Source organism: Equus quagga, chromosome 2 (genome assembly GCF_021613505.1).
Source record: "Equus quagga isolate Etosha38 chromosome 2, UCLA_HA_Equagga_1.0, whole genome shotgun sequence".
In the NCBI taxonomy this organism is placed as follows: domain Eukaryota; kingdom Metazoa; phylum Chordata; class Mammalia; order Perissodactyla; family Equidae; genus Equus; species Equus quagga.
The window spans coordinates 144257858-144269170 of NC_060268.1; positions in this window are offsets into that span (position 1 = coordinate 144257858).

Here is an 11313-nt window from a genome sequence, read left to right on the forward strand (position 1 = left end):
TTAACATAGAAGGCCTGTTCCAGGAAGGAGCTCATACCATATGATAGCTACAGTATGATGTAAAATAGGTGTGATAGAAGGATACCTACAAACCCATTTTTTGGCCTAACAAAACCGGTTTAACAAACATTTGCATTCCATCCCTGTGAAAATTGTCCTTCTCCCCTTTGAAGCCCCTAATCACTATCCCCAACGTCCTCCTTGTCTGTAGCTGAAGATACTGAAACAGGCAGCCTTGGCCAGATGGCTGAGTTCCTCAGTTTCTTCTGGGTTTCTCCCATGCGTACATGCTATTAAATTTTGTCTGATTTTCTCCTGCTAACCTGCCTCTTTGATTATTTGACCAGCCATAGGAACCTTAAGGAAAAGCGGGGGGTCGGAGGGGGGGATTCTCCCACCTCCCCAACAGTTTTGGTGCAATCGGCAGGATCCTCATTGGGTGGCAAGTTTGCCTTCTCTGGCTGGAAGAACTGCTTCCTCTCTGGGACCACCACAGATGAGGAGATCCTGGGTCACCTGACGAAAGCCGGCAAAAGGTAAAACCACCTCAGCCTCCTGGAATCTCTATCTGTGGGGTCTGGTGGAAGCCAGTGGTGAGAATTTTTTTCTCTTCTTAAATTTAGATTGGCAGGAGAAAATATTTTGGAAAATAGTTTCTTGTGTGATTCTGGTAAATTTGGTAGAGTACTCTTGGCTTTATTGATCCTTTTTCCTCCCAGAGATAGCCACTGTGTTTCTCTTTCGTCTCTTGTCTTTTGTGTCATGTGTCATAAGAAGGAAATACTATAGGGTAAGACATAGGCATAGGCCCTATAAGCCTGTTGTCCGGGCAGGCCCCTCACAACCCTGACAGGCTGGTGAGTTTGCAGTCTCACCAGACCAGCATCTAACTAGACAAACTTTGCTGTTAATATGCACATGAAGTGGAAGCTGTTGCTAAGGGCATCTTGGAAGCCAAAAAGGCCGCAACTTTGGTGAGCACGGGTCGAGCAGTTGAGAGCCATTAGGGTGCTCACCACGTCAAGAAGTCTCCCATGGAAGGATAAGTTGATCACGGAATGGGGTAGATGACAGAGGTCCCCCGCCAACTTTAAGAAATGTCTGTGCAACGACGAGGTACTCTGTGAAGCACACACGATCCCCAACCCCACGACACCTCCCTCCTAGGTATTATTCTGGCTCCAAGAGACCCAAGGCTTAACTGAAGCTATCATTGTGCATATAAGAAAAAAACCAGATGAGGTTTTTCCTTCCATCTTGTTCTGTGTCCTGAGAATTTGGCTTCTTGACCAGTGAGAACATTCTCCTTGGTCTCCACCATGCGGAAGGTGCATTTACCGGGATGCACCTTGGTGGCCAGTCAAATAGACTGGGGCTCTGAGCTCTCTCTCTGTCTGGCTGTGCCAAGCTCTCAGGGGAGTTTGTCATAAAGGGTCCAGTCCATAAGGGCCTTTTGTCATCTCAACCTTCGTTGCTTGATAGTGCTGGGAAAATCCCATTGCAGTAGCACCTGCCTGGTGTCACAGATTAGTCAGTCTGTGACTGGAGTCGTCCACACTCTCGTGGGAGATTGGAGACACCATTTTCACTACACCATCCTTACCGCCTGTGCAACGAAGGTCTTTCCTTTCTCTGACCAGTTCTGGAAGTGAACTTTTGGATCGTGGGGGCTACATCATCTGCGCTCTCTCCAGGGACACCTCTTGTGTCCATGGTAAAGATTTATTCCAAGCCTGGAAAGTTACCTCCGGGTCTTTCCTTAAAAAGGCTTATTGGGTTGAGTCACTATTGGAATAAATATACAAATGGAGATCCTACTCGTCAACAGCCAGATGACAGATCTTTTGAATTGGAAAAACTTACATATTTGAAAAATATTTTAGAGAGCTCTCATAACAAGCAGCTGCCATATTGGTATTTATGGGAAGATCAAATTGAAAAGAAAGCCCAAAAAAGTATAATGGCTAGCCTTAAGGAATCTCTTAATAAGTTGAAAGAACAGAAGTCAGAGCAAAGATTAAAAAGCAAATTTAATGAAAACTCTCCTTCTCCTCCCTCCTATGCTCCCCTATATCCCCAGCTCCCTGTCCTTGATTCCCCAGAAGACTTCTTGGATCTCTGGGCACCTGGCTCAGACCCTGTCCCTCAGGACTTAGCTCCCCAGCCAGCTCCCTTAGATCCTAGAACCCCACCTTCTCCAAAGGGCATTCAGCTGCCTATTTTAACTTCTCTCTCTTTAGAAGACTTATAGGGGGCACTCAGGCCTGACCTCCAAGGAGTGACATACAGGTTACTTGTGTAAATGCTGAAAGCCAGGAAGTGAATTTAGTATAAGCCACTAGGAAAAGCAGAAAGGTTTGTTTTGCTGTCCCTTACAACTCCTCCTACTTTCCAGGCCTCTATAATCAGGCTTTGCCAGCTTCAGAGGCTTCTATGCAGAGTCCATTGTGGATGTATCCTGGACCTCCGCTACAGAGAATTCTTGTCCCCTGGACAGCAGCCGATCTATTGAATTATAAAACTCCTGCCTCCATTGTCAGAAGATCCTACTAAATTTAGAGAGGAATTAGAAAGATTAGTGGCTATTCATAACCCCACCCACAGAGACCTTGACTGGCTGCTAAGGGGCGTTCTTCCAGCCCCTGATTACACTGTAGTTATCAGACAGGCCAGACGACCCCCTGGAGGAAACCCCCCTCACAGGGAAATAGATGGCCAGACCCTCTCCCAGGTCCTCCTACAAATGACCAGGCAGTGGGGCAACTAGAGGCTGATAGTCAAGGTTTAATAGCGATTTTAGAGGCCTTTCCTCCCTGGGTTAATTGGTCAAAAATTGAATTATGCACTCAGAATGAAGGGAACATCCAAAAGCCTTTCTTGAACATTTTATACAAACTTTTCAAAGGCACACTGCATTAGACCCAGGAGCCCCAGAACGCAGGAATCTCCTAATTTCTGCTTTAGTTGGAAACTTCCTTCCTGATATAAAAAAACAAATTCAAAATAGTGTGGTTGGTTGGTCAGGGCGATCACTAAGTGTAATAATGGAGGCTGCTACACAATTCTTTGAAAATAGTCAGCAGGAAAGTAAAAGAAAAAGAGAATTAAAGACAACTCTTCTTACTTTACAAGTTGAATGTTTTGAGAAGCAAAAAGGCAACTCTGAAAGTCAACCGAAGCCCGTTCAGAGGCCTCCCAATTGGCCCCCAGACAATTGCAGGTGTTGTAAGAAACCGGGGCATTGGGAAAGAGAATGTCCTTCTCTTAAGAGAAGGGAAAGTTTAAAAAGTATCCCCGCTTGGCCCCAGAACCCCAAGAAAGCTCGTTTTTGTTCTCCTGAGGGGCATTTCTCCCTAAAATGATGGGGTCAGTCAATCATCAGTCACACCCCTGAGCCTACCATTAGACTTAGAATAGAGGATCGGGAACTGGATTTTTCAGTTGATACTGGTGCGACTTTCTCTACTATCCATTCGAAGGATTTATCTCTACCTGTCACCTCTGGTTCTGTTCAAGCTGTTGGAGTCTCTGGGCAGCCTATTTCCTTGCCCATATCTCAGCCCAATCCACTATCTTTAGGCCCCCTTAACACTCACCATGCCTTTCTGGTCTCTGACTGTTCACCAGCAAACCTCTTTGGCAGATTTGTCATGTAAATTTAATGCCACTATAAATTGTAATGAAAAAGGTGTTTTTATCTCCTTGTCCTCTGACCAAACCCCAAGTCTCCTACTTTCCTTGCTAGAAACTCGTCCTGATTTAAATTCTTCTGAAGAGGATGAGTCTTTAAAAGGTGTCCCAATTAGTCTCTGGGCTACACATGCAGATGAGGTAGGATTGTTGCTTAGTGCAGAACCCGTGCACATTACTTGGAAAATGAATAAACCGTTTCCATCAGTAACCCAATACCCGCTCTCCAGAGATGCAGAGCGAGGAATTGAACCCATTTTTTTGCAACAGGGTGTACTAGTTTTTACTTCCTCGCCCTGTAACAACACTCCAATCTTGCCAGTAAAAAAAGAAGGCAAATTTGACTCAAATGGGAACCAAATCTATAGATTTGTATAAGACCTCAGAGCCATAAACTCTTTTGTAACTCCTCAGCATTCTGGGGTCCCCAATCCAGCTGTCATCCTGACCTCAATACCTGCTGATGCAGCCTGTTTACAGGAGTTGACCTCTGCCCTGCTTTCTTTTCAGTCCCATCGCAACCAGACTCACAGTTTCTTTTTGCATTTACATTTAAAGGGAGACAACTAACATGGACTCGCATACCTCAGGGATATTGTGAGTCCCCCTCAATATTTTCCCAAGGCCTTAAAGCTGACTGCAATTCTGTAGCCTTTACTCAAGGCTCCACTCTTGTTCAATATGTGGATGACCTTCAACTCTAATCAAACTGAGCAGGGAGCCCTTACAGACTCCCTCATTCTCTTGAAGGCACTAGTTGAACGAGGCCATACAGCCTCCAGTTCTAAACTTCAGTGGGTGCAAACGCCTGTTACCTACTTAGGGCATGAGATATCTCAAGGCATTCAAAATTTCACCCCCAAACACCTTGAGTCAATTTTGTCCATCCCTCTCCCCAAAACGAAAAAACAGTTATGTAAATTTCTAGGAGCAGCTGGTTACTGCCGCCAATGGATTCCTAATTTTGCAGCCCTTGCTAAACCCCTATATGCTCTTCTTCCCGATAGCACTCCAGAGTCTGTTTCCAGGCCCTCAGAGTCATTAAACTCTTTGAAACCTTAAAATTAGCTCTGTCCATGCCTCCGGCTCTCAGCTTATGTAATTTTGACAAACCTTTTCACCTATAAGGTCATGAAAATAATGGAATTGCCGCAGGCATTCTAGAACAATCTTTTGCCTCTCAAATACGCCCTAGAACATATTTCTCAGGCCAACTAGACCCTGTGGCGTCAGGTAACATTAGGCTCTCCCATTCATCTCTATGTTCCCCATGCTGTGTCCGCTATTTTGCAAGTACATAGGACCCAACACCTCTTTATAGGCGACAGACCACCTATGAGCAGGTTCTTTTAACCAGCCCTTCCATCATCTTACATCTTTGGAACACTCTAAATCCAGCTACTTTACTGCCCCTGCCTGAGGATGGAGAGCCCCACTCCATCCCACATGATTGCCTTGCAACTATAGAAATGGTTTCAAAGCCACAAGAGGATCTTTCAGACATTCCTTTAAACAATCCAGCCTTACTTCTGTTTTGCGATGGCTCCTGTAAGCGAAATTTCCGGGGAAACATAATAACTAGTTATGCCATAGTTTCCCCACATGAAAAGCTTGAAGCTTATTCTTTGCCCACTGTGAAATCAGCCCAAGCTGCTGAACTCATTGCTCTTACTAGAGCTTGCACATTAGCAAAAGGAAAAACTGTCACTCTTTACACAGACTCCAGATATGCTTTTGGAGTCTGCCATGCTGTTGGCACAATTTGGAAATCCTGTGGATTCATAACTTCTGCAGGAACTCCTATTGCTAATGGACATTTAATTGCAGCCTTATCACAGGCTATTCACCTCCCTTCTAAAATTGCCATTGTTCGTTTTTTAGCCCATACTAAGGAGAGTGATGTCATATCTCTAGGAAATGACAGGACTGACTCCTTTTTCCACCCAATTTTTAAACCTGCCTTTATCCCTGACTGATATTATTTGCTATCAGGCAAATGCCCCACAATCTGAAAAAGACAATTGGATACAAAAAGGTGCCAAACAATTGTCAGATGGATTATATATTGGGCCAAATGGACTTGCTGTGGCTCCCTTTCCTTTGACTTTTTGGCTTGCACTTATCTCCCACCAAATGGGACATATGTGCAAACAGGGGGTAGTTAAGGAACTAAAAGACAATTGGTTTTGCCCTGGCATTCATAAAATTTCTCACCAAATTATTTCCCAGTGCACTACTTGCAAATCTTACCAAGCTTCTGGGAGAAACCAGCATACCCAAGGAAGTCCTCCCAGGCCCACACTGCCCTTTGTGGTACTCCAAATGGACTTTATAGACTTGCCCCCATCTTTAGAGTACTCTCACTGTTTGGTCATCATCTGCATGTTTAGTGGATGGACTGAATGCTATCCAACTAGGCCTGCAGACGCCACAGCAGTGGTAAAGAAATTAATAACTGAAGTTATCCCTCATTTGGGCATTCCTTTATGGATTGAATCAGACTGAGGAACTCGTTTTACAGCAGAGATAAACTACTTGTTGCGAAAACTCTAGGGTACTCATTAAAATTTCATACCCTATATCACCCTCAGTCATCAGGGCAAGTGGAACATAAAAATCTAGACATAAAAAGGACTTTAGGAAATGTCTGTCAAGAAACAGGACTTAAATGGCCAGAAGCTCTGCCTTTGGCCCTTATAAAGATTCAAAACACTCCAAATAGGAGACATGGATTGACTCCTTTTGAAATAGTGTTTGGACGCCTGATTCCTACTGGAGTCTCTAAACCTTCCATTCCTGGATTAAGTGAATATTATGGGAACTTAAATGAACAATTTGATGCCATGACTAGCTATATACAGAAATTAACTAGTATATTTGAAGCATATCATCAACAGGTAAAAGAGGTGTGGCCTCCACCTTCTGACAAGCCTTGCCATCCCTTTCGACCAGGAGATTGGGTGTACATCAAGGTCTTTAGAAGAAAAAAATGGCACAGTCACCTCACTGGGAAGGACCTTATGAAGTCCTACTGACTACCTAAACTGCCATCAAAATAAAGGAAAAATCATCCTGGATCCATGCAAGCCACACCAAAATAGGCCCAGAACATCGCTCTCAAGACTACTGGGAGTTAGTCCTCATGGGCAACCTTAAACTAAGGATTTCCAGGGCCAATTTCCAGGCCCCAAAAGTAGCCGACATCATGAAGTAGACAGCTTTTCCCAAGATCACGGCTCAAGAAACCTTGCTTTCACCTATTGTGTCCCCCTTGCATTTCTCCCTGCACACACACCCATACACACACACTCACACACACACACACTATTAGCAAATATATATATATATTCCTTTAATCATTTATGAAAAAGCTGACTGGAGAGCACTGGCCTCTATCTGTCCACTTCCCCTCTCTAAGTTTCCACTATGGTTTATTTTCCAACCTGACTCTTGCTTTTACTAACCCTCTCTTTTTCAACAGGTTGAGCTTATGTCAGTTTACCAAGTCTTGGCCACACTAACCGATCAGTCTGACTGTTGGTTATGTCAACAGCTAGATAGCACAAAAGAACCTGAACTGGTCTTTGTTCCTGCTGAAGTGAACACCTGGTGGACTAAGGACGGAAGATGGACGAACGACAGGGTATGGTATCCACGACAAGGAAAACTTCACTCTGCCTCTTCTCCTGCTGAGTCATTTGGGCCCAGAAAGACTCTATAGAAGCTCCAGGACTCTCCCTTACCCAGGTAAAGACAATATGTGAAAGTTCTTCCCTCTGCATTGAAAGTAAACATGACACTGGACCTTTCCTGGATGACATACCAGGACAATATTATAATCAAACCCTGTGGTTTAATTCCACAGATGGCATCTTCAAGCCTCTAAAGGGAGTTATAAGTGGCTCTAACACTACTCCCTTTGGCACAAACATCTGCCAAATCACCAAATGCTCTGGATGGCTTACAAGCTACCAGTGTACAACTTGGAGTATTGCAGCTGCCCGCATGGTTAAGCTGCCCAATACCACAAACTATATATGGGTGGATCAAAAATCTGGATTCATTCAGTTAGGTGACGAGACCAGGCTTTATAGACTACAGGCCTCCTGTACCAGCTATTCCGCAATCTGTTCTGTTCTCACAGATTGACAGGAGTGCATGGAAAATGGAGATGTTAAGGCACCAACAGTACCGGTGGCATAGGTCGTAGAATACTCCAGACCATGGGAACTACAGATTCAATTCTAACCTTGTCTATAAACCACACTGGTCTTTTTATTTTATGTGGCAATAAAGTATATGAAGGATTCCCACCTAATCGGTCAGGACGCTCTGGACTCAGATACCTGGCCCCTTCTGTCACTAAATACTCCACCCTAAACGCCAGCCAAATTACAAACCTGGGTTCCTTTGTTCATAAGATTGTGCAACATAAACGTGCCAGTCGGGAAATCGTGGAGAATCCACTTGTGTATCACAACTCCAACGGAAACTCAAATGACTTTTCAGCAGTGAGAGTCTTATTCCCCAGCTTTGGAGATTACGAGTTGGAAAAGGCGATCTTAAATCTCTCCATGGAAATGGAACAAGAGTTCAACACCACCATACAAACTTTGAAAATACTCCAGTCAGAGATTAACAGCCTAGCCTCTGTGGTACTCCAAAATCGACGTGCTCTGGATACGTTGCCTGCCCAGCAAGGAGGAGCTTGTGTAATCATCAGTGAAAAATGTTGCTTTTATGTGAGTGAAACTGGGCAAGTAGTATCTAACTTACATCTATTAAAAGAAAAGATTGACATTTTCCATCAGATAAATGATGAACACACATTTTATTGGACTGACTTATTTCCAGGATTGGGAAACTGGTTTAATGGAGTGTGGGGAAATGTGCTGCGATTTGTTTTTTTCTGCTTGTTTATCCTCATTCTGACCTATGTTCTTTTCTCACTTTGCAGATTTCTTACCACTTGGCTGCTAACTTGATTTTTCTCTGCAAAGTCAACAGCTCGTCTTTTAATATGTGAAACTTCCAGGGAAGTTTCAGAGGCGGGAACTGATGGCGTTCAGGGCAGGCTGCCCCAAGGTGCACCACTCTGGTATGCAGATTATTTCAAGCTGAAGACAAAAAAGGCTCAGATGACTCGGGAAGAGCATCTGACCTTCCTTCAATAAACTACCTAAAAGAATTTAACATAGAACACCTGTTCCAGGAAGGCGCTTATACCATATGATAGCTGTAGTATGATATAAAATAGGTGCGATACAAGGACACCTACAAACCCATTTTTTGGCCTAGTAAAACTTGTTTAACAAACATTTGCATTCTATCCCTATGTAAATTGTCTTCCTCCCCTTTGAAGCCCCAAATCACTATCCCCAGCGTCCTCCTTGTCTGTAGCTGAAGATACTTAAACAGGTAGCCTTGGCCAGATGGCTGAGTTACTCACTTTCTTCTGGGTTTCTCCCATGTAGACATGCTGTTAAACTTTGTTTGATTTTCTCCTGCTAACCTGCCTCTTTGATTATTTGACCAGCCATACGAACCTTAAGGAAAAGCAAGGGGGAATTCTCCCACTTCCCCGACACTGCTAAACTTTTTCCCAGAGAAGTTGTACCGATTTACACTTTCAACAACAGTTTGTGAAAATGCCATTTGGCTGGCATTCTACCAACACTTGGTATTATCTATCTTTTTCATTTTAATCATTTTTGCAATGTGTTGAGTTATCTTATTGTGGTTTCAATTTGCATTTCTTTGATGATTGATGAAATTGAGCACCTTTTCAAATGGCTATTACATAACTTCTTTTGTGTAGTGCCTATTTGAGTCTTTTGCCCATTTTTATGCTGGATTGTCTCTCTTTTCTTGGCCTGAGCTCTGTTAGCTTTGAGATTTTTCTCTTTATATTGATATTCTGAAATGTAATGTGGAATTGTTTTTGTTTAGAATGAGAAGGTAGACCTGAAAGCTCAAGTCTTTTTCCAGTTCTGGAAACTTCTCAGTTTTTCTTTCTTTAAATATTATTTTTCTAAAATACCTAGGAATAAACTTAACCAAAGAGATGAAAGATCTGTACACTAAAAACTATAAAACATTGTTGAAAGAAGTTGAAGAAGACACAAAGAAATGGAAAGATACTCTGTGCTCTTGGATTGGAAGAATTAACATAGTTAAAATGTCCATAGTTCCTAAAGCAATCTACAGATTCAGTGCAATCCCTATCAAAGTTTCAAAGACATTTTTCACAGAAATAGAACAAAGAATCCTAACATTTATATGAAACAACCAACGACCCTGGATAGCCAAAGGAATCTTAAGAAAAATGAACAAAGCTGGAGGTATTATACTCCCTGATTTCAAAATATACTACAAAGCTATAGTAACCAAAACAGCATGGTACTAACACAAAGACAGACACATAGATCAATGGAACAGATTCGAGAGCCCAGAAATAAACCCACACATCTATGAACAGCTAATTTTCAACAAGGGAGACAAGAACATACAATGGAGAAAGGAAAGTCGCTTTAATAAATGGTGTTGGGAAAACTGGACAGCCACATGCAAAAGAATGAAAGTAGACCATTATCTTACACCATACACAAAAATTAACTCAAAATGGATTAATGACTTGAATGTAAGATCTGAAACTGTGAAACTTCTAGAAGAAAACATACGTGGAATGCTCTTCAACATCGGTCTTAGCAGCATATTTTGAAGTACCATGTCTGACTGGGCAAGGGAAACAATAGAAAAAATAAACAAATTGGACTACACCAAACTAAAAAGCTTCTGCACAGCAAAGGAAACCATCAACAAAATTAAAAGACAACCTAACAATTGGGAGAAGATATTTGCAAACCATATATCTGATAAGGGGTTAATATCCAAAGTATGTAAAGAACTCATACATCTCAACAACAAAAAACTAACAAGCCAATTAAAAAATGGGCAAAGATCTGAACACACATTTTTCTCCAAAGAAGATATACAAATGGCCAAGAGGCACATGAAAAGATGTTCAACATCACTAACTATCAGGGAAACGCAAATCAAAACTATAATGATATATCACCTCACTCCTGTCAGAATGGCTATAATTAATAAGACAGGAAATAACAACTATTGGAGAGGATATGGAGAAAAGGGAATTCTCATACACTGCTGTTGGGAGGGCAAACTGGTGCAGCCACTATGAAAAAAAGTATGGAGATTCCTCAAAAAATTAAGAATAGGGGGCTGGCCCCGTGGCCGAGCGGTTAAGTTCGTGCGCTCCGCTGCAGGCGGCCCAGTGTTTCGTTGGTTCGAATCCTGGGCGCGGACATGACACTGCTCATCAAACCACACTGAGGCAGCGTCCCACATGCCACAACTAGAAGGACCCACAACAAAGAATATACAACTATGTACCGAGGGGCTTTGGGGAGAAAAAGGAAAAAATAAAAAATCTTTAAAAAAAAAAAAATTAAGAATAGAACTACCATATGATCCAGCTATTCCACTGCTGGATATTTATCCGAAGAACATGAAAACACGAATGCGAAAAGATACATGCACCCCTATGTTCATTGCAGCATTATTCACAATAATTAAGACTTGGAAGCAACCTAGGTACCATCA